At 41.7% G+C, this 24656-nt stretch overlaps 1 long non-coding RNA gene across 1 annotated transcript in view; it reads left to right on the forward strand.

Annotated features, from left to right (window-relative positions):
- The first annotated feature begins 2636 nt into the window (after positions 1-2636).
- LOC142829428 (uncharacterized) overlaps positions 2637-24656 on the forward strand; it is a 151490-nt gene continuing 129470 nt past the window's right edge. Inside the window, exon 1 of the long non-coding RNA XR_012903830.2 lies at positions 2637-2799. This is a non-coding gene — a long non-coding RNA (uncharacterized LOC142829428). The remainder of the gene's footprint in view (positions 2800-24656) is intronic.

A 24656-nucleotide genomic window follows, 5' to 3' on the forward strand; every position in this document is an offset into this window, starting at 1 on the left:
GATTAGTAAAGAGTTTAAAGGAACAGAAAGGGGTTCCACATTTATAAATCACCGTAACCCTCATTTGAAGACAGGGACTAGTAAGGTCCCAGGCATGGATTGACTGGCAACCAGAATGAAAAAGAGAGGGACCTGATGGATGCTTCCTGGTAGATAGTAAAATAATTATGGACTCCCCCTATGCAGTACACTTTTACCTGCTGGGTTCTCCAACACAGGTGATGACAAAATTGTTGCTTGTTTAAATCACATCCACCGTGTCCTACCCTTCTTGTATAGCCAGACAAATCAGACAAATGTTATTTAAAAATATTATCCAGATATACCTTTAATTTGCCCTTTAAGCCTATAGGAACTTCACTGATGTCTAGGACAAAACTTGGCCCCAGAAAAATTAAAGTGATCCTATAGAGGCATTTTGAAGGCTGCCATTTCTGGATTTTTTTGACTCTATAACATGTCAGTTGAGTTTTGGACAAAGGATAGATTTTGCCCACCTTAGGCTGCAAGCTGGATATTTCCCTTAAACTTTTGCTCCTGTATCCCATTGAGATATATTGCATATCTCCTCATTTTGTTAATTGAAAAGCAAGTTTCAATGCAGTAAACTGTTTGCTAATGGCAAACTTTGCATAACAGCACTCTGCTGGCTGTGCTGCAAATAATTGGAACGATAGTTTTCTTTTCAATTTCCCTCATGGCAGAAAAAAACATACCTCATGACTGTAATTAAGTCCCTATAAAGATACATTGATTATCCTGAGTGCTGTGGTCTAAGAAAATCCCAGCCCAATTGTTTGGAAAAATATAGCTTTGACATATTACTGATTATTGCAGTACTATACCGTAATAAGGTGGTAAACTATTCCAAACAATAGGAATACTTTATGGCTACATCTAGACTGGCATGATTTTCCGCAAATGCTTTTGATGGAAAAGCTTTTCCGTTAAAAGTATTTGCAGAAAAGAGCATCTAGATTGGCACGGATGCTTTTCCGCAAAAGCACTTTTTGTAGAAAAGCGTCTGTGTCAATCTAGATGCGGTTTTGCACAAGAAAGTCCTGATCGCCATTTTCGGGATGTGATTTAAACAAGCAAATGGTTTAGTGTTCAGGATAGAGTATTAATCCTTCTGCATGACTTGTGCTTTTGCATACCATCTGACTTTTCATATATGTGAGCTACTGGGGTTAAATCTACCCTATTTAAAATTCCTGTGTTAGGCACCAACTGGGATATGTAAAAAACACAAATGCGAACAAGTGGCGATGCAATTGAGAGCATGAGTGGAGATATATAATCTAAATCCTGCAGTTACATTTCCAATATTAGTTTCAGATTCTGTGAAGGTTTTAGCAAGCTCATACCAAAAATTCCAATGGAAACTAGGCCTGTAGGACAAGTTTTCTTCATATTTATTTTATAAATAGTGGATTCTCTCTATTGTTTTTCAATGTTATGAAATCTGCAAAATTGGATTCTTTGGGTTAATGGGCAACAAGCAGAGCAAACTTCTTCATGCTATTCCTGAAATTTATCTCTGACCCCTACAAGAACATCCCTTTTCCTATGCATTTTGGAGCAACAGACTCAGAAATAAAGATGGTTGTTAGGATGAGAAGAAGATCCCCTGTGGAGAAGTAATCAGAAAATGGGTCACTGTTTTTTGGTTTCATACATGGTCAAGGTTCCCATGCCCAGGGGGTCGACGGTGGGGGAGGTTAGGACATGAGTTTCTACAGGCTGGTAGTTGGAAGACAGAGACAGAAAGTTCTTAATACTAGTTCTGCAGATTGGGGGTAAACAGGCCCTAGGAGAATGAAGATGGCTTCAGGATTTCCACTAATCAGTAGTATAGCTCTTTTCTCCTCTGTGCTCTGATGGAGCAGCATGCTTGCTAGTTGGGGATGAAAGGTATTTTCACCTGCAATCCTAGCACTATGAGAATTGGAAGCTTTTACAATTAGAGCTATCATGCGTGTTTTAGCATAGCAAGTGGACTTGAAAGGGAAGGTAGGAGTCTTGAGTGCTCTGTGATGCAGCAGCAATAAAGCTGAGTTAAATCAGCTGGATCAGCATATGTATACACAAAGGTAGCTGTCATCTTTGTTCCTGCTGCCTATGGATCCTGTCTGCTATATAGCATGGAATCTACCTCATGCTGCTTTGTCCTGAACCTTAAACATAGCTGACTAACTTTACACTAAAAATGTAACTTTTTCTCTTTGGTCTCTTTCTGCAGAAATATATCCTAGCTGCATATTCTTTTAAATTGTAATTATCTGTTTGTATTGGTTTACGTTGCTTATAAAAGCAATTGTCGAAGCGAAGGGATACATTCTGGGACTCAAAGGCTTGTCTGGTCAACAAAGAGTTCATATGAACAAAAGTTCAGGAGTAGGGAGCCTCCAGGGTTCTTAATGGCATAATATCACAGAGATAGGAAAGGGAACTGGCAAATAGAGCCCTCAATAAGAGATCTGGTTTTCCGCTGGAGAGATTGGGGAAGGTCAGATCTCAAGCTCATCTGAAGAAATGAGTTTTACTCATGATACTATATATATTTTTGTCAATTTCTAAGGTGCCACAGGCCTACTCATTGTTTTTTGGTGTAAAGGATGTTATCCCTGTGGAGATGTCTGATTAGCCCCACCTGAAAGCTGAAACTTAATTAGCTAAGGGGTCAGAAGTGGTGCTCCTAATAGATTGCTGCTGGATCTACTGTAGAGAGGAACTGTTATAGTAAAACTCAACGCAGGAGGGGATTCTGTTTGGGGCCCTGATTGCTGAAGCTCTGAGGTAAGTTAAAAAACTTTATCTGTGTGAGATACAGATTAGAAACAAAGGACTACTCTGCTTGCACAGACTTTGAGGAGTTTGCAATGGCTTGATTTTTTTTTGCTATTGCTTAAATAAAACAATTACCCTTGGATTCTATGGAGGAGGGGAGGGGTGAACAGAATTAACCCCACGATAAACTATCTTGCAGGAACAAAGCTGGGTTTGTTAGGAGTAGGTAGTGAGAAGTCTGGCTTAATCATTTTACAAGTGGATAAATAACTACAAGGTTTCTCTCACCCTTCCCCCCCCCCCCCAAAAAAAAGCTGAATTAGAGTAGGGGTTGTTGAAAAGGAAAAATTAAGTCTTTTTCTATCAAAAATAGGGCTATCTCTAAAACATGCTTTCATGAGGGGAACTCAATTTTAAAACAATCTTTAATTTGTTTTGGGGGGGAGCAATAAAAGGAGTGTTTTTCTTCAGTGCTACTGTTACAGTGTGAATCTCCCCCCCCCCTTTGTTTAAAAGAAAAAATCCATCTCCTTCCAATTTTCTCACATTTTTACTCCACTTTTCCTAGACAAGAGGGAAATAAATGAAAGAAAAAAATTCACATTATTTATGCCTCAAAATAGACACAGCACATTTTCAGAATGTTTATAGAAACAAAAAACAAATTTTGACTTGTTTTAGTAGCAGGGAGTTTGTCATCTTTTGTTGATGGTGTATTAAGCACACTAGCTTGATGAGATGCAATTCTCATCTTGTGTAAATGTATTTGTGCTAACTCTCAAGTTCTAATTACTGACATGCCCAATGACTGTATAAAATATTAATGTTACCACACTCTTCATAAAATGAATAGTTGTCACATGGTTTTGGAAAGATACAGATACTGAAGGAAAGGTGTTTGTTGTTTGTATGTTGTTTTTTTTAAGGTGCCAAAAGAAGAAAACACTTAATATGTTTAACTTTAATAGCATATTATACATCCATTAATGTCTTTATTGGTAATTTCTGGTGGACTTGTATGTTCTGCTGGATCGAGGCCTTAATCTAAAGAAACTTAATTTTGTATTTTCATATTTTACTGATGTTGGTTGCTTTTTTAAAAGTATAGGTTATACCTCCCTTAATTGGGACACTCTGGTCTGGCAATGGACCACGGATGTTCCTGGACCATAGATTCTAGATATAAGGAAGTTGGGCTGCAAGGACAGGAGCGGTGGAAGGGAGGGGGGACCTCAGCCAGTAGCCCCATGTTGAGAGAGAGGTTGCAGCAATGAGTTGTGGCCCCTTCTGCCAGACAGTAGCAGAAAAGCCAGCGGTGGCCATGGAGCCCTGGCAGCCCCAGAATCCACGGAGCTCCAGCCTGGGGATCAATGACCAGGCAGGCAGCAGCGGAGCTTGGCTCCAGTCCGAACTAGGGGTGGCATGGGCCATGTTGTGAGGGTGCTGGACGAGGGAGATACAATTTGCATAACTTTTAAAACTATAATATAGAATTTCTTGGCTTTCAGAATTTACAATGTTGCCAGCTAGGGTTGTTTGGTTGTTTTTTTTAGGTGTTTGTTCCATTTAAGTTGTGTGCATGTATAACCTCTGAAATCTAGCATAAGAGAAATTGCTAATCATTTCACAATCAATACTATCTTTGGTGTATTAGGGCAAAGTAACCCTATGATGGATGCAACGTTACTGAGTTAATAGGTGTTGTGCCTCTGACATCAGTAGAAGGATCAGGCTCCTAGTGAATTAAGCAACAGGTTTTAAACAAACAAATTGGGGCTTCACACTATACATATCTCAATCGTGTATATCTGAAGTAACACCACTGAATTTGATAGTACTGGACCTGTGTAACAAAACTTGAATCCTATCTCAAGACTTCCTAAAATTGCAGATTCCTATTCAAGAAATGCTGTTACTTTCATACTTCTGAGGTAGATTAATTGAATGCCACATACTTGATTCAAGGTTCTTGAACTGAATTCTTCTCTATCCCACATGTAAATTAAAGAGCTTGGTGCACTTTTTTTTTTTTTTTTTTTTTGTAAAGGCACAGTTTTCCCTAATTTCCTTGGCCAAAATTTCCTAAACATATGAACAATTGAGCAGAATAGTGTCTGGCCTTTGACTGCTGCCTTTTACCTCAATGGTGGTTTCTATAGTAGGAGTGCTCATATGTTTTTGAAGTGTATTCAGCTCTTTCCAGTTGACATGTAGTAGGGTTTTAAGTGTTTGCGTTCTATGTTTCCCTTTTAGTGTTACTCTACATACAATTATTCAGGAATCAAGCTGGGACTTGATCAGGAAATGCACTGTACTGAGGGAACCTCATCACTGGTTTCACAGTGGATACTGAATGTACCTTAATATTCAAGAAGACAACTGGAAACTAAGCTAACCCCAGGATTTAGTTCTAAACATTTAATTGAAGCTGTTTCCTGGGATCAGAAGATGCCATCTCATAGTGATCTGATCTATATTGTCATTTTCAATACAATCATATAGTTCTGTCACATTTACTAAAGATATTCACATGTTCACATTAGGATTCAGTCTATCATCATCTTTACAACTAATTTAGCGATTACTATATATATCCTAGTTCAGTGGTCCCCAACCTTTTGGGGTTGCTGGGCACCTGGGGGTGGGGCTACAGCCATACACACTCCAGGCACCCGAGGGGGGCTGTGAATGCGCCAGGTGCCTGGGGGCAGGGGCCGCGCCTGCGCCTACGCCACGCGCCTGGGGTGCAAGAATGGCTTGGGCCAGCCCTGGTCACTTGGCGGGCGCACTGCCCCGTCAGGCACCATGGTGCCCATGGACACCGCATTGGGGACCACTGTCCTAGTCAGTGACTTTATACTTTAATGCCATTGTCAGTTTTGGACTAGAAGAAATTCACTGGTGATGGACATTTTAAAATTTTGTGCACAGAAGAACCTATTGCATTCTCTGTGGTATCCAACTCTGATCATTGTCAGGTAGTGTTTTCATACCACTCCTTTGCCTCCAGGACTGAGCTCGGTGACTATTTTAAATAATTGTTTTTTGATTTCATGGAATTTTTAGGAGAATTTTTTGTCCAAAAATTTCAAGTTTCTGCTTATGTTGGGGAAGGGTGTATGTATTTTAAAAAGTGACTGAAGTGTAAAATTTCAGTGTAAATATTTTGTGCTTTTTTCAGGGAGGGATTATCAACACTATTTTTAACAGCTCTGATCTAAAGGTTTTTCCTCCCAATTTAAATTCAAGGAGTTCTGAACTGGTAAAGATTGTTGAGGGCAGATGGAGCTGGCCAGGAAGGAAACATGGCCAATCACTGGGGATGTCCTGCTGATCCTTTCTGACCCCTCTGTTTAAAAAGAGAGGTAGCAGCCATTTTGTTGCTGTAAGCATCTCACATTGACTGTCTACTGCCAAGGACTGTATTAGGTTCAGTACCAGTAGAACTATTGTAAGCAAGAGGTTGTGTTCTGTACTTGTGTAAACTTTTTGTTTACAACAGAAATTAAAACCAGAACTGTTTGGGCTGGTGGGTGTTCACTCTGCAGTGGCTGCTGCGCCAATGCAGAAAGAAAGCAGTGGCATCAGACTGTGTTGATTCCAGAGATGGCACCTTTGGTGTTCAAAGTTCTTGCCTGGATATCCTTTTCTTGTTGCTGAGTTAACTTAATTGCCTTGTCCTCAGAGCTATTATTGCCTTTTGATTCCGCTCCCCTGCTGTGTGTTTTGATTTTTAATCCCATAGGCAGTGAGATAGTGTTGTATGCCTCTGAAAGATACCTTTTTGTGATAACAAAGAGTTGTTTTCCAACAGTCATGTCTGTTTCTTGGGAGAATTCTGTAGTGTTTAATTTTCTTTTTGTCATCACAGCTGCCCACATTCTGGTACACAATACTAGATCTCTAACAGTATTATGTCTCCCTTGTGGTTGTGAATCATGAGTAAATCCATAGCCATCGACTAAAAACGCATATTTTAAGACATGAACACATAAAACCTCCAGTTTATATAAATCAGTTTATATCACATGAAATATATTTTTACAGCATTAACAATAAACAAAGTATGCTCAATTCTGATATTAAAGTTGTGTATTTCATTTGATAGTCAGTAAAGATGCACTGCATTCCTGTCAAATTGGTGTTAAATTCTAAGCTGCTGTCAGCACAAAGGTAATGATTAATTTTTAATCACCAGTGGTACAGGGGTGGGGAAAAACATATTTTAAAACTATTGGCAGACCGTTGTTTTGCTGAGCTAAGGCTACAAGAAGATAAAAGCAGTCCATTTTTATCTTTACTATTTAGAGTAACTAATTTGCATCAATTGAATCCTAGAGTGACAAACTTGTCTCTGAATGTGATGTCAATGTGTGTGTGTGTGTGTGTGTGTCATCATTATTCTATTTGCCTGCTGTTCTTGTGCTGTCAGAAGTGGATCTCCTATTGACACCTCTAATAATATGGAAACTGGAATAATTTGAAAATTGTTTGGTTGTATGGTGTTCAATAGAATGTATTTCTGAGGAGGGTAGATCAAATAATTGACACCTACTGACTTGCAATGCAGTTTTCAACTTCCATGATCCTGTGCACTTAAATTTATTTTTTCCAAAGTGTGCTTGAAGACTTTCACCCCTATACTTTATGCTAATCTAGAAAATTATGCTAAATTTATGAATTATTGAGGTCTTTCTTTGGGGGGGGGGGGAGCTTAGACCATGCTCATTCTCAATTGCTTTCTTTTTGGTTTACTTTTTTATATATGCAAAAGTGACAGGTGAAGTCATTTTTGGCTTAACTTCAGTGAGGTCAGGATTTAAGCACATTGTCTACAACCTAGCATGGAAACCAATGCTTATTCAGTATAGAAATTGATGTAAAAGAGCACAAATCTTAATTTCCTTAGACAAAAACAGTCCATTTGTCTCCATCCCCTTTTCCAAGCAGCAAGATCCTGTGTTCAAACAGATGTAGCTGAAGAACAGAGTGAAGCACTGGGAGTTACAAACTCCTGGACTCTAAACCCAACTCATAGCTTAACTTCACCTGTGATCACTGGCAACTCGCTTCACTGCTCAGATTCAATTCTTCTCTAAAAAAGGAGCTGTAAAAGTTCACCCACCAAAATAGCCTGTTCTCTGAACTTACTGCCTTTGGAGTCCCACTGTGAAGTTACATGCCCTGCTACGTACAGATGGATCCCATTTCAAACCATTTTAAGGTGCAATCCATGTAGGTGCTTATGCATGCAAGTGTCATTTTTTAGGCACCACTGAAATTCATAACACAACAGTGGCTGGGTGCCACTTAAGTTTGTAGGTGCCTAAATTCATTGAATTCCTAACTTTTTTGCCACACACTCTGCCATCTCACTCGATGTCTTGATGCCTGTCTTCCACCTGAGCCTAGGGTTGCTAGGTGTCCAGTTTTGAATTGGACAGTCCAGTATTTGAGCTTTCTGTTTGGGAAACAAATTGAGAAAATATAGATGTCCGGTATTTTCTAAATAAGATGTAATATAGATAGTGATGTAATGTCAAGTGTGTCCGGTATTCTTGTGGAAACCATCTGGTTTTGTTGAAACCAGACTGACTCTCAAACCAGCAGCAGACTAAATTGAGTGAGGTGTGAAACAAAATAGTTGTGAGGAACTGGGGAGAAGGAGGACTTCCTCTGCTTTCTTTAAGCTACAAGCAGTCCCCGAGTTACGCAGATCCAACTTACGTTGGATCCGCACTTACGAACGGGGCTTTCTTGCCCCGGAGCTCGCAGGCAGTGGGACCGCCCAGAGCGCAGTGGTCCCGCCACCTCGACATCCGGGGCGAGAAAAGCTGCTTCGGGTGCCCCTGGTCTGCTGGGGACCGTCTCCAGCAGACCAGGGACACCTGGAGTAAAGCCGGGGAGGCGGAGGGGTCCCGCGCCTCTGAGGCTTTGCTCTGGCAAAGCCGGGGAGGCGCGGGACTCTGCTGCCACTGCGGCTTTGCTCCTGGTGCCCCTGGTCTGCTGGAGACGGTCCCCAGCAGACCAGAGGCACCGGGAGCAAAGCCGCAGCAGCGGCGGGGTCCCGTGCCTCTGAGGCTTTGCCAGAGCAAAGCCTCAGAGGTGCGGGACTCCGCCGCCTCTGCGGCTTTGCTCCCCATGTCCCTGGTCTGCTGGGAGGTGGGGCGCAGCTAGTGCGCCTCCCCCCAGCAGACCAGGCTTTTGTTGTGGACCCTGGGATAGAGCAACTGGGGTGCTGCCGGGTTGGTCCTATAGGAACCTACCTGACAGCCCAGCTGTTCTGTCCCAGGCTTGAGATTCAGCCGCTGTTGAAACTGATCAGTGGCTGATTCCAGGAAGCTGGAGGCAGAGCAATTCTGCCTCCAGCTTCCTGTAGTCAGCCCCTGGTCAGTTTCAGCAGCAGCGGCTGAATCTGGAGCCAGTTCCGACTTACATACAAATTCAACTTAAGAACAAACCTCTAGTCCCTATCTTGTACGTAACCTGGGGACTGCCTGTAGTGGCTTGGGTACTCATCTAGCATGTGGGAGAACCCCTCCCCTCACCATTCAAGGGTCCAGTCTTTTTAGTGTCATAGTTTGGGGCAGAGGAGGGGGTTAGTTTTGGTCCAATTCATATTTAAAGTTGAACTACTTCAAAAGTAGATGCTTATCAGATTATTGTATAATCTGGTGGCTAGATCACACACCATGGAAGTAGAGAATCCTTGTTCAAATCTTTTGTCCTCTATAGGGAAAGGGGTGACTTGAAGTGGGGGTACCTCCCACATGTGGGTAAGAATCCTATCCAATGAACTAAAGGGTATAAATGGGTAGCCATGCTGCTGCTTACAGATGTTTTCATATCATACTTCATGTAACTTAGACATCTGAATGCCTGTCTTTCCTGGTTTGTAGACTGTAAGAAGATAGACACCTACCTCAAAGAAGCAGGATTTAGTTTATACCCTTCTTGGTTATCATTACAGGTGTTGGGATTTTGTGATTCCCTGAGAGTCAGATGCTGGGCAGAATCAAGGGTCTTCGATAATTCAGTTCAACAAGACTTTATTCAATGTGCACAAAGGGAGCTCCCCAGTACTAAAATTAGCCAGAGCCCCTTTAGCAAGGAGCTCCTCCCCTTGCTGTTTTATAGCACATGGCAGTTACATAAGTTATATAACACAAACTTCTAAACCAATCATATTCAACCTTTCAATATATGGCTTTGTTTGTAACATGATTGTACTTCGCCACTCCACATGTTGAGTTCACCTCCCTCCCCTTGGCCTTTTCTAGACTGTTCCTAGGATGGTGAGCCACAGCATGCTTCTTTATGCATATCTACTTTCCAAACCACATTTTGTTTAAAATGAACACATGCATACCCTTCACACGTTAGCTAATTTACTTAATTGAGAAAATATAAATTGAGGTGCCTGTCTCTATTCATCTATTACATAATTGTTTAATTCAGACTTCACGATTTGCAGTGTGTGTTCCTGTCATTTCCTCCTTCCCCCCCCCCCTCAGGTGCTGGGATGCTCACTTCTGTGGATCTGGCCCCTACCATTTAGAGGGGTGTATACATGCCCCTCATTCAGCACTGTGGAAGTCAAGGTTAAAAAGCACTCCCTAACAGGCCTTCATTTTCTCTCTAACTCTAGGAATATCATTAAATCTGGGAAGCAGTTGAGACGAGGTCAACTCCGGTTAACAGCCTCATTGACCTCTGAGTAGATGCTGTTTCCCAATTAAAATGGGCTTTAATGTATTTGGAACAGGAACTTTAGCTAGTATTTAGCATAAGGAACTACTGTAAAAGGCTAAAACCTATTGGAAACTGTAGATCTATGCCCTCTCTACACTCCATCGTTCCCTGCCACTCCCTCACCTTATGCTGACAATGGTGCTGGCATAGGTGGGGTTAATTGGCTATTTTCTACCAGCTTTAAAACATTTTTAAATCTCTGATCATAATATCCAGCACTCTATATTTCATATGTTCCCTCGGTTAGTTTATTTCCCTACTGCTGCATTTTAACTGGATATTTGATAAAGGATATGCAAGCCAATTGAGGAAGGTTTCTGAAAGTAATAGGAAAAATAATTATCCTTAAATGACTTTTGAGCTTGGAGATTAAAAGCAGTAAAACTTTTTAAGGTGATGTTCAAGTAAAATAAGAGTTGACAGTGTCCAACATTTTTAGAAGTAAGTTGGTTTCACTGGATAGGAAAAGTGTTTCTCCACACTAAGTTACTAGAGTCTTTAAAACTGGCTATTTCAAAATTTTACAGAATTTCTGTAAAACCGTTCTCAAAAGGAATGCAAGAAATATTCCCAAGAAAACTTATTAAATATTTTTAAAACACTGTTAGTTGTCCATCACTTGTTTGAATTAACATAGATTCTGAAAATACAGAAGATTAGAGACCTTTAAATCACTTGCTTTATAATTCAGTTGCACTGACTCTAAAGTTTATATGATAATTGACATGTTCAATGTAAAATGTTTTTCCCCTTGCCTTCTATTCCTTACATTGGTTTTAGATTTCCCATGACGTACTTATTGTACAAGATTATGATCAACTTTTTAAGGTAATTATGCTTCTTTAGTAGTAAATGGAATGTTTTTTAAATTTGTTCCCAAGAGCCTTGGGAAGAAATAGAAATGGTGATGCCTTTTTCTACATATAAGTAGACAATCTTTCAAATAAGACAATAGGCTAGTATATCTATATGAACCACAAATCAATTTTTCACTTAATGTATCTGCTTTTGGTTGATTAGAAGATGTCTATAAGAGCATTAACAAACACTAATTTGCTGGGGTCAGCCAGGTCTGGAGCTTTGACTCTGAGCCTTCTTAAATTATGCGATCAGATTTAAAAACCCGGTTAGGCTTAACCCATTTAGGCACCACTGGCTTCTCGGAATCACCAATACACCTCTAATCAGAAAACCACAGTGCAGCCAATCTGCTGCTATCAGAAACCTCACTACAATTTTTAGTATTAATATTTCAGAAAGCATGTAGGAACACATGATCCCTGCTGAGCAATACAACTAGTCTAGCTACAGTAACAGCTGAGACTGATCGCCAGGATACCTGTCCAGAAATGCATACTGCTGTCTCTTGTCTGGCTGTGGATTTGGTAACTCAAGAAGGGAAAATAAAATGTTTTGCCTTATTTGGTTTGTGATTGATAAGTTCCCATAACTGTCAAGTAAAATAACTCTTTATTCCTGGAAGAAATACAATGAAAATTGTAAAACTTTGTTAGCACCTTCCTAAAGTGTGCTAATGTTTGTGCTTCTGTTTTACAGAGCTTTGCTTTCATTCTTCTCCTCACAGTACATTTTGAAAAAAAAAATTATGAATCTGAAATTCTTCAAATATATAATTTTCTAGGAAATGTCTTTATTCTTCAGGAAACAATTAGGCATATTGCTAATATCTTGAATGTCCTGGTGAGAGCCATTGGGAAAGGAAGAAGCAGAAATAGATTTGAGTAAAACAAATTACTATGAATCGGAAATGCTAGAAATGTAATCAGGAAAATCTTTATATAAAAAAGGAAATGGACGGTTTTGAAAACATAATTGTCATTACTTGGCAAAAATCACATAATACAACACATGGCTGGTTTAAATTTCAAATTACATCTAGCTATGGCATTCAGGAGTGTAGAAAAATTCACGCCCTTCTGCAATGTAGCTAAGTCAGCCTCAGTCACCAAGTAGACAGTGTTAGGTCAATGGAAGAATTCTTTCAGCAACCTTGCTACTGTGTAAGGTTGCCAGGTATCTGGTATTGACCCGGACAGTCCAGTATTTTTGCCTGTCTGGTAAAAACATTCAGCAATTACCAGATGGTAAAATGTCTGGTATCTTCTGATTTCTCCCCCCCCCCTCCCCCCCCCCCCCCCCCCCCCCCCGGCCAGGAGGCAAAAATATTTGACACCTGGCAACCCTACATACACACACTTGACAATCGGTCCCAGTCCCTGCGTGCTTCTCACCCCTCCCCCCCGGATCTCCCCAGACTCTCCGCTTACCTGGTTCCACAGGGCAGCTGTCTTCTGGCTTGATCAGAAAAACAAGATGGTTGCCGGCAAAAAACTTCAAAGGCTTTTCTTAAAGGGGCCATGCCGTTCTGTTTTTGTTGGTTTTTTGGGGGCGCGGGGTCGGTATTTTTAGTTAAACCATCTGGCAACCTTACTACTGTGCCTCACAGAGGCAACTATGCACATGACAAGGATTTCTCCAAATGGCATAGGTAATGGACAGAAAGGTTGAAGCTGTGTGGTGTTAGCGATACTATTTTCCCCAATAGTGAATTTGTATAGCTATACATTATTTTGCGTTTTTCTCACAAGGAATGACGATAATGTAGCCATGTTGTTGCAATTCTATTGCAAGTCTCATATTTGTATTTACATAAAGTGCCACCTCTTGGAGTCAATTTTCCTTTAATTCAGTTTTTTTTTTTTATTGTAGACATCATGGAAGTAGGGGAAAGAATCTTGAAACACATACCCTAAAGGTTCCCAGAAAACAAATAACTAGAACCGAACACTAACATACTGGCTTAAAAATGTGTTATTTCATTTTCTTGGTGGCCTGACAATTTTATTTTTTTAACTTAGGGTTGTAACATTATTTACTCTAAATTCTGCATTGGAAGAGTGTGGGCAACAGGTAACTGTTTTCAGTTGTTTCAGAGGGATAGCTGAGTTAGTCTGTAACTGGACAAACTTAAAAAACCAACAAATAATCTAGCAGCACCTTTAAAGGCTAACACAACCTGTAGATGGTGGTATGACCATTTCTGGGTACAGCCCACTTTAGGGATGTAAGCAATTAAGCTTCTGCTTATTAGATAGTTGACTATCAGCCAACTAGTCCCTCTACTAGTTGCTTACACCCCCTTTTGCCTCTGATAGAGGCTGCAGGGGAGGGAACGAGAGCTGGTTTAAAAGCAGATTCCCTTCCCCAGAACCACCTCCATGAGAGGCAGAGGGGTAGCTGGGATTAGGCATGAGCCAGGAATTGGGTGATTACCTGCTTGCACGCAGTCCTAGATGCCGTGCCTCTGCTTTTTAAATGTATTAAGAGGCTGCCAGCTCTTATACATTTAAAAGTCTGGTGCACAGTGGGGTGGAAGGAGGAGGCTGTGAAGGCTAGGACTATAATGGAGTTTAAAGAGAAGCTAGATAATTTCATGGAGGCTAGGTCCACAAAAGGCTATTAGCCAGGGGATAAAATTGTGTCCTTAGCCTTTGTTTGTCAGAGACTGGAGAGGGATGGCAGGAGACAAATCGCTTGATCATTGTCTTTGGTTCACCCTCTCTGGGGCACCTGGTGTGCCACTGTCAGCAGACAGGCTACTGGGCTAGATGGATGTTTGGTCTGACCCAATACAGCCGTTCTTATGGATCTTGTGCAAGCTGTCCCGGCTCGCACAGGGTCCCCCCTGCTACACTTCAACCTTTTAATTGTAGTAAGAGCTGGCAGCCTCTTAATACATTTAAAAGGCAGTACTCCCCCCCCCCCCCCCCCCAAACCTACTGAGGCTTCCCTGCTTATCAACTAATTGATGGAAAATCCATCAACCAGTCAATTAGGAATGTTAAAAGTTGATTAAACAAACATCTAGAATAAGAGCATTTTGCTCAAGATAGTCACTTAATCCAATAGTTCTAGAACATGGACACAGATATCCCAGGTCTTTCATGGGTATGTCAGCTCATAGATCTTTGCCTACTTTTACAACAGGTCATATAAAATACACTAGCAAAGTCAATACAAATTAAAATTTCATATAAACAATACAGTGTTCATACTGCTGTAGATATTATGGTCTGAAATGAAAATAAAATATTTGTCTGTCAATATTTGATTGGCTGAGCCTTGGTAGGGGGAGGGGCTTTTTTGTAAGGCAGTGGGCAAGGGACCAAGGAGCTTGCGAACAGGTGAGTGCTAGCAGAGTTTTGAGAGGGAGTTTGGAAGAGGAGAGGGAAGGGCCGGAGGTTCTCTTGCCTTTCTTTTTAAATCCCTTTTCCAGGACAGCAGCGATGGTTGGTGATGAGTCTGCTGTTGTTACCTGCACAGCGTGTGCCATGTTTGTCTTCCTCCCGGAAGAAAGAACGGATTTCATCTGCACCAAGTGCAAGCTGGTCGACATTTTGGAAGAAAAAATTAGAGGACTGGAGGCCCAAGTGTCAACCCTACGCTTGATCAGAGAGGATGAAGACTTCCTCGATAGAAGGCAGCATTTAATCCTTCAAGCACGGCAGGCAGAAGAGCCAGAGAGGGCAGTACGTGACCAAGAAGAGAACTGGCAGCATGTAACTTCTAGAAGGGGAAAAAGGCCAGCACGGGAATCCCCCGATGCTATAGAGGTAAGCAATCGCTTTCAAGCTCTCTCCACAGGCTCTGCAGTGCTGAAAGCTCTGGAAGGGACCTCACAAGGAAGAAACCAGAAGGGAACACCATCTACTGGAAGGCATGGGATGCGGAGTCCTACGGATGGGGGTTCCACGGCCACCATGCCCAAAAAGAAACGATGGTTGGTGGTCGGCGACTCCCTCCTAAAAAGGACTGAGCCATCCCTCTGCCATCCAGACCTGAAATCTTGAGAGGTGTGCTGCTTACCGGGAGCTCGCATTCAGGATGTCACTGAGAGGCTTGCCACGCTGATCAAACCTTCGGATCGCTACCCCTTCCTGCTCTCCACGTGGGAACTAATGATATGGCCAAGAGTGATCTTGAGCGTGTTACTGCGGATTATGTAGCGCTAGGAAGAAGGATCCAAGAATTTGGAGCACAAGTGGTATTCTCTTCCATCCTCCCTGTTGAAGGGAAAGAACTGGGCAGGATCATCAAATTGAGGATGTAAATGTGTGGTTGCGCAGATGGTGTCGCAGAGAGGGCTTTGGTTTCTTTGACCATGGGACTCTGTTCCGGGTGCAAGGATTGTTAGGAAGATATGGGATCCACCTAACAAAGAGAGGAAGGAGCATCTTCGCGGGCAGGCTTGCAAACCTAGTGAGGAGGGCTTTAAACTAGGTTCGTCGGGGGATGGTGACCAAAACCCTGAGGGCAATGGGAAAGTCGGATACCAGGAAGAAATGCAGAGAGGAAGGGGCAAGAAAGGAGGACCCATGTTTCGAATGGAGAAGATAGGACGATCAACTGGTTACCTGAAGTGTTTGTACACTAATGCGAGAAGCCTGGGCAACAAACAGGAAGAACTGGAGGCCCTGGCCCAGTCCAAGAAATATGATTTAATTGGGATAACAGAGACTTGGTGGGATGACTCGCATGACTGGAGCGCTGTCATGGAAGGGTATAGACTGCTCAGGAACAACAGGCAGGGGAGAAAAGGAAGAGGCGGTGCATTATATGTAAGAGAGCACTACGATTGCTCTGAACTCCAGTATAAAGAGGGAGAAAAACCTGTTGAGAGTCTATGGGTTAAGTTTAAAGGAGCAAACAACAGCATTGATGTTGTGGTTGGTGTTTGCTACAGGCCACCGAATCAGGTGGATGAGGTAGATGAGGCTTTCTTCGGACAACTGAGCGAAGCTTCCAGATCGCAGGCCCTTGTTCTCGTGGGGGAATTTAATCACCATGATATCTGCTGGGAAACCTATATGGCAGTACACAGGCAATCCAGGAAGTTTTTGGAGAATGTTGGGGATAACTTCTTGACACAGGTGCTGAAGGATCCGACCAGGGGCAGTGCGCAGCTGGACCTTCTGCTCACAAACAGGGAGGAACTAATAGGGGAAGTGGATGTGGGTGACAACCTGGGAAGCAGTGATCATGAGATGGTAGATTTCAGGATTCTGACCAAAGGAAGAAAAGAGTAGTAAAATACACACCTTGGACTTCAAAAAAGCAGATTTTGACTCCCTCCGAGATCTGATGGGCAGAATCCCCTGGGATGTTAACATGAAGGGGAAAGGTGTCCAGGACAGCTGGCAATATTTTAAAGAAGCCTTATTGAAGGCGCAGAAAGAAACCATCCCAACGCATAGCAAGAGAGGCAAACATGGTAGGAGACCGGACTGGCTTACAGGGGAAATCCTTTGTGGATTAAGCACAAAGGAAGCTTACAAAGAGTGGAAACTTAGACAAATGACCAGGGAGGAGTTTAAATGTATAGCTCGAGAATGCCGGGGGGTTATCAGGAAGGCGAAAGCGCAAATGGAATTGCGACTGGCTAAGGATGTGTAGGATAACGAGAGGTTTCTACAGGCATGTTAACAAGAAGGTGATCAGAGAGGGTGTGCAGCCCCTAATGGATGAAGGAGGTAACCTAGTGACAGATGTGGGGAAAGCTGAAGTACTCAATGATTTCTTTGCCTCTGTATTCACGGACAAGGTCGGCTCCTGGACTTCTGCGCCAAGTGACGCAAGATGGGATGAAGATGGACAGCCCGTGGTGGGTAAAGAACAGGTTAGGAACTATTTAGAAAAGCTAAACGTACATAAATCCATGTGTCCGGACTTAGTGCATCTGAGGGTACTGAGGGAGTTGGCAAATGTCATTGTGGAGCCTTTGGCTATTATCTTTGAAAAGTTGTGGAGATCTGGAGAAATCCTGGATGACTGGAAAAAGGCAAATGTAGTGCCCATCTTCAAAAAAGGGAAGAAGGATGATCCAGGGAACTATAGGCTGGTCAGTCTTACCTCGGTTCCTGGAAAAATCATGGAAGGGATCCTTAAGGAATCCATATTGAGGCACTTGGATGAGAGGAAAGTGATTAGGAATAGTCAGCATGGATTCACAAAGGGCAAGTCATGCCTGACCAATCTGATTAGCTTCTATGATGAGGTAACTGGCTCAGTGGACATGGGGAAGTCAGTGGATGTGATATACCTTGACTTTAGCAAGGCTTTTGATACGGTCTCCCACAATATTCTTGCCAGCAAGTTAAGGGATAGTGGATTGGATAAATGGATGGTAAGATGGATAGAATGATGGCTAGAAGGCCGGGCCCAGCGGGTAGTGATCAATGGCTCGATGTCAGGATGGAGGTCGGTTTCTAGCGGAGTGCCCCAAGGTTCGGTTCTAGGACCAGTTTTGTTCAGTATCTTTATTAATTATCTGGATCAGGGGATGGATTGTACCCTCAGCAAGTTTGCAGATGACACTAAGCTGGGGGGAGAGGTAGGGTACAGAATGACTTAGACAAATTGGAGGATTGGGCCACAAGAAATCTGATGAGGTTCAACAAGGACAAAGTCCTGCACTTGGGATGGAAGAATCCCAAGCATAGTTACAAGCTGGGGACCAACCGGTTAAGTAGTAGTTCTGCAGAAAAGGACCTGGGGGTTACAGTGGATGAGAAGCTAGATATGAGTCAACAGTGTGCCCTTGTAGCCAAGAAGGCTAATGGCATATGAGGTTGCATTGAGAGGAGCATTGCCAGCAGATCCAGAGATGTCATCATTCCCCTTTATTCGGCTTTGGTGAGGCCGCATCTGGAGTATTGTGTCCAGTTCTGGGCCCTGCACTACAAAAAGGATGTGGACGCATTGGAGAGGGTCCAGTGGAGGGCAACCAAAATGATTAGGGGGCTGGAGCATATGACTTATGAGGAGAGGCTGAGGGACTTGGTCTGTTTAGTCTGCAGAAGTGAAGAGTGAGGGGGGATTTGATAGCAGCCTTCAACTTCCTGAAGGGAGGTTCCAAAGAGAATGGAGAGAGGCTGTTCTCAGTAGTGACGGATGGCAGAACAAGGAGCAATGGTCTCACGTTGTGGTGGGAGAGGTCCAGGTTGGATATTAGGAAAAATTATTTCACTAGGAGGGTGGTGAAGCACTGGAATGGGTTACTTAGGGAAGTAGTGGAGTCTCCATCCCTAGAGGTGTTTAAGTCTCGGCTTGACAAAGCCCTGGCCGGGTTGATTTAGTTGGGATTGGTCCTGCCTAGAGCAGGGGGCTGGACTTGATGACCTTCTGAGGTCTCTTCTGATTCTATGATTCAACTGATTTATTACTTTCTAATTTTTAAGTGATTTTTCACTAGTAGTATTTTTCTGTCTGATCCTGTGAACAATTAGTTTTCAAATGAGGTGTAATTTAGGAGTACACAAGACAAATCAAACTTCTGGGATGGGTACAATAGTCTGGAAAGGTTGAGAGTCACTAGCTTAAACTATTATGCATCAACCAGAACGAGGCACTCTTATTTCTGAATAAGAGTGTCACCACATGGGGTTATTCTGAGAGATTTATCTATTTGTGGGATTACTAAAGAATAAATAAATGGATAAGATAGTTCATCAGTTTGTAAATGCCTGGCTCCAAACTGCCTATTGGTTGTACAGGTATTATGGTTGTATGGTATGTATGTAATGTGGTTCATCTTTTATCTCTGACAAACTGAAAATGAAGAAAATCTCTTAATTCACAAATAAAAACAGAGGTAAATTGACTTAGTTTACTTCTCAACATTGCATCTATCAAAATGCAACCTAGCTGTTAAAAAGCTTCCACAAGGTATGCACTAGATAAGCAAGATTCATTGGCTGCTGTCATGCACTCTGAGTACAGACAGATGAGACTCTGCAGCCTTGTGAGTTATTCTGATAATCAGTTGGCTTATTTGTTTTACACAGGAGAAAAAAGTCAGAAATTCCATGGCTGATATCAGGAACTTTTCTGGGCAAAGTGTACAGTTATTTTTTTGGCTCTTTGTAACTTGGCATGTGAAATGCAGGGTATTTTTTGGGAGGGTGTTGGCCTTTTGTTTTCCACCACTGAATAATAATAATAATAAATAATATTGATCAATTAAATCTTCAAATATTTTGTTCATTTCCTTCAATATTTCAGGATATTTTAAAACTTCATTGATTTCAAATGAATGGAAGCTGTCTCCTGCCTTTACACTGAGACAATGTATCAAAAGAATAGAGGGGATAACTGGTGAAACGTGAAAATATTTATTAATGAGGCTTCCAATAATCTCCTTCCCCCCCCCCCCCCTGATTTTTGAGGCATTTCTAGTGGCTCGTTAGCCCAGAATGCCTAAAAAAAATCATTATGCTTAGTTGTTGTAGCCAAATTCTTCAGAAATAAGTGCCTGAAGTTAGAGTAATAAATTCACATGAAATCTCAATTTTTCTCATTAATGCTGAACACCTGGAGCTCTCTGACCTCATGTGGCTTATGGATGCTCAGAAACTCTGGAGAGTGGAACTATGAACATATCCTCTTGGATGCTTCCACACGGGCTTAGGAGTGTAAAATTAAGGCACCCATTTTCAGTATTTTGGTCCAACACTTTTATGACTTGGGGATAGCATCTGAAGCTAAATTACACCATTGGATTACTGTAGGACTCTATCACAGTACCAGATTTTAAGGCAATTATGGGGTTAGACTGTATTAGCTCCCTACACCCTCATCCCTATCAGGACAGCATAGAAGTGAGATTTATACTTCCCTTCCAGTGCCCTTTGGGTAATGTAATGCCACTGGCAGTGTTGGCTTTACACAATGCCTGAACTCAAGGGTCACTTTTTGAGGAGTATAGGATCTTTTGAAAAAGGTGGGTTTTTTTAATTAAAAAGAACCATGTCTAGATGGTGGTTTCACTTTCAAAATACCCTTTTTCAAAAGACCACTATGATGCAAATGAAGCGTGCAATATTTAAATCCTCACTTAATTTGCGCTATCGATCTGCCTAATTTACATCCCTCTTTTAAAAGAGGGATGTAGTTTGGACATACCCTTAGAGTGCAGTAGCACAATAGGCCGATTTACAATGAAACATACTGTGCTGTGGCATAGAAGCCCCCCCCACCAATGACACGGAGTCCCAGGACCAAGTAGCCCAGCACCATCTGTTCAGGGGGCTGCCATTCTGTGAGGAGATCAGTCCCTCTGCAGAGAGGACCATGGGGTGGGGGCGGGAGGAGGAGAGACCATGAGAGCTAGGAAGTTCACCTGCAAAATCAGGAAAACCAGCAGGAGGTAGTGAAGAGCACAAACATAGGCTGGAAATCTTCAGAGGAATATGGGGCAGCTGCACAGCCAGATGGAGAAAAGCAGCACTATGAAGTGGGAAAGTGCTGCTTCTCTTTGGTAGCTCGCTTCTCCTGAGTTTTCCAGTCCTTGTAATGTTGTGCTGCTGTTGGCTACCACCTAGTGAAAGGCTGCTACCTGTGGGCAGGGAGGCATTCAGATGGCCAATAGAACTGTCTTCTCTCCCCTCTCCCCTCCCCCCTCCGCCCCCTTCAGGTGGAACACATATGGGTCTCTACCCACTTTTCTAGTCCAGCCAATGCAGGACTACTGGGTGCTTGAATCTATCTTCCACGGCCATGGAGACTTTCATATTTCCTCTGTCAGTCATCTTCTCTACCACTACCATGGCAGTTCTACTCCTGTGCTAAGCTCTGTCTCTTCCACCTGAGGCCCTGCCTTCTGGAGGCCCAGATGTGCTGCCCCTACACCTTGCCCAGGGGCCTGGCTATTCTGTCTGCAGCCCTGCCTGAACTCTTGGTTCCTATGTCTGTGGCCTGCAACTAGGTCTGGACCTGCACCGAGGGGACACAGGTGCTGGCTTTCAGAACCCCACTATTAAAAATGTTTGTGTCACTAGTGTTAAATCTATTTGTGCAATGGGTGGTCCAGACCACCACCCACCCAGACCCACCTCTAAACACACTCCGATCTTTCAAACATTTTTAATTTGCCTAAAAATCCAGGTCAGTTTTTTAGCAATAATAAAGTGATACCACAAGTCTGGCAGTCAAAAACACAAAAAATTGAAGGCAAGTCAAAAAGACAAAGTTAAGCAAAAAGACAGTTTGTCATTTTTATTTTGAAAAATCTTGAAGTATTGAATAGAGGGCATTCATCAGAAAGTATGGATAAGGAAACCTCTCAATTATTTCATCACTTGCTGAGTTGTGGGAATAACACAACTGCAAAAGTTGAACAAGTGGACTCTGAAATGGCAATGGAACTGCAAAATATTGGTAATTTTGTAAGGAAAGAAATCTACCTTGAAGACATTGCATTATGGCCAAAATCTACTTCATTTGATATCATACACTATTTGTTAGTTAAAAAAAAAAAACTGGAAACATCTGTAATATGGAAAATTTGAGGGGGGAAAAAGCATATGAGGTTGCAGGACAGAAGCAATTCATGTCTTAGAGTCCCATTTTTCTGAGGATGAGTGGGGTTTTTTTTTGTTTCCCCTCCTCCCTCCCCCAGAAACGACAAAGGCAGTCTACTGTTACGTTTGCATATTTATTCCATGACCATAGTGAAGGAAAACAAACATTTGCCAATGGGCACTTTAACTGGAGAAATGTTGCAAGAGGTATCATTGATCATGGTACTTCCAAAGCTCATATTAATACTATGTGTAAGTTTGCTCAAAGATGTAAATTATCCAGAAGCCTTGATTCAGTTCAGTTTGAGAAGGAGTGTTCTTATTGGAGGAAAGTGCCGAGATATGTTATTCCCATGCTGAAACTGCTGTCACCTTTGTGACTACTTCTAAAAGGATGTGATGAGTTATCAGGGTCATATAAAAAGGTTAATCTTTTAACCAACCTTGAATATCTTTGTGAATTTCACAATTTTCTCAATGAACATTTAAAAAAAAAATCAGTGTTGTGGCTCAGGGATGACCAACTTCTTAATGCACCATTCCTACAAAGAATTCATTACTATAATGGCAAAGCAGCTCAGAAGCCAATTCACTGATGAAATAAAGGATGAATAGTCAATTGAACAGCAGATGTGAGTCATGTAAACCAATTAACATTAACTTTTAATATATGTGACCAGCAATGATGAAGTTGTAGAGCGATTTCTTTTTGTCCCACTAAAATCCCACGCTTCTGAATATCTAGAGAAGACAGTTTTGGCAATCATTGCAAACTTAGGTTTGGACATAAAAAATTGTTGTGGGCAGTGTTTTGATAATGCCGCAGATATGGCAGGAAAATATTCAGGTCTACAGGCAAGACTAAACAATGCAAATCCCTATGCTTTATTCATACCAGGTTCCAGCCATTCCTAAATGTAATCTGTAATGCTTTAGCCACATCTTGTGAGGGAGCTACACATTTTTTGGGTGTTCAAAAGATGTATGTTCTCCCTCCCCCCCCCCCCCCCGTTTCCACACTAGTGGAATATGCTACAATCATGCTTGTAGCAAGCAAAAGGAAAACATTTGACAGTCAAAAGTATTTGTGAAATCAGGTGCTCTTGCAGATGCTCTTTTGGCTTTTGAAAATGAGCTATAATAGTTATAAAGATAACCTTATTAGACATAGCCACATCACATTCTGAAAAGTGCTAAAACTGAAGCAAAATACTTAGCAGAAATGTTGGAAAAGAATTATTTTCCTGTTTTTAGTATTTTGTGGGACCATTTATTTCAAAGAACTAATGCCATTAGCAAATCATTGCAAAATGTTGATTTATTGAATCCTGCACAACGGTTAGGTCCATGGAAGCAGAGGCACTAACATAACAGAAAATATAGATTCTTCTAACACATCTGAGAAGCATAAAAAACCTAGCAAATTATTTTTCAATGAAACTAGAGACAATGAAACTTAAAAGGGAAAGAGAAGATTATCATTGAGACCATCAGTGGTGTTTGTGACACAATAATAGTACAATTGCAGAGTAGAGGTGCATCTTTAAAGAAAAGGTTGATTTCTTTTGCATGTTTTTTGACAGAGGCATGGATGAAGCCTAAAAGCCACTACAGTAAGAAATTGAGTGAAATCTACCAAGAAAAGACACACATTTTTCTGAAGATGAAGTCAAATATTTCATTTATTTTATCAAAAATTATAAGGTGTGTGCTTCAGAACTACCAGTTGATTTGAATGGACTCCTACATGATGGTTTGCAGACAACCTTTCCAAATGCAGAAGCTATTCTGAAAATTATTTTAACAATACCTGTGACACATGCTTCTAATTAACCTTCTTTTTCTGTATTGAAGTGTTAAAAATTATTTGCAAAACATGAGGCATCAAGAATATTTGACAAGTTCAGTTATATTGACAATTGAAACCGCCTCTTTACAAACATATTACTTACAATGACTTAATTGATTTGTAATCGGAAAAGTGTAAAAAGAAAGGTAACTTCAATTTTTAAAAATTATTCATACATTTCTTCACAAGAAGCTAACTTTTATTTTTACACATTTTTTCAGACTTTCAAATATAAGCTTTCATCTAGACCAGATGTTTTCAAACTGTGCTCTGAGAATTCCATTCAGGTGGACTGAGGAAAGGTTATGATGGGTCTCCTTTATTTAAAAAAAAAAAAAAAAAACACTCTTATCCAAAGCACTCTACAATAGTTAGCTAATCGTACAAACAATACTTGGAGAGATAATTAAGTGGTCTACCAAGACCCTCAGCAATTTTCAAGTGGTCTGTGGGGGAGGGGTGGAGTTTGTTTTTGTAGTCCATCAGGGTATTTCACTTTTTATTTTCATTTACTACTAATTACTTACAATATAGGGGGAGGATGAAGGAAAAAAGAACGAAAAATGGGAGGGATAGGAAGAGTGAGTATTCTTTTTTTTCTTGGCTAGGGCCCAAAAATGAAGCTGAACACAGGACCCCGATAACTCTAAACAGGGGTGGCCCGTGACTATAGGCCTACTCGGCTGTCGCCTAGGGCACCGCCTTCAAGGGCGCCTGATGATGATGTCACTCCATTGATGGACGTTCAGACGGGGGTGCCGATTGTGTATTCCACCTGGGGCGCCAGCTGCGGCAGCCTGCCTTGGGCCACTCCTGACTCTAAATCCACCACCGAGTGGTTCAGATCTTTGTTCTCTGCCTCATGTTTAATCTAACAGGAAGTGGGG

Source organism: Pelodiscus sinensis, chromosome 4 (genome assembly GCF_052426305.1).
Source record: "Pelodiscus sinensis isolate ZL-2025 chromosome 4, ASM5242630v1, whole genome shotgun sequence".
NCBI classification, from domain to species: Eukaryota; Metazoa; Chordata; order Testudines; family Trionychidae; genus Pelodiscus; species Pelodiscus sinensis.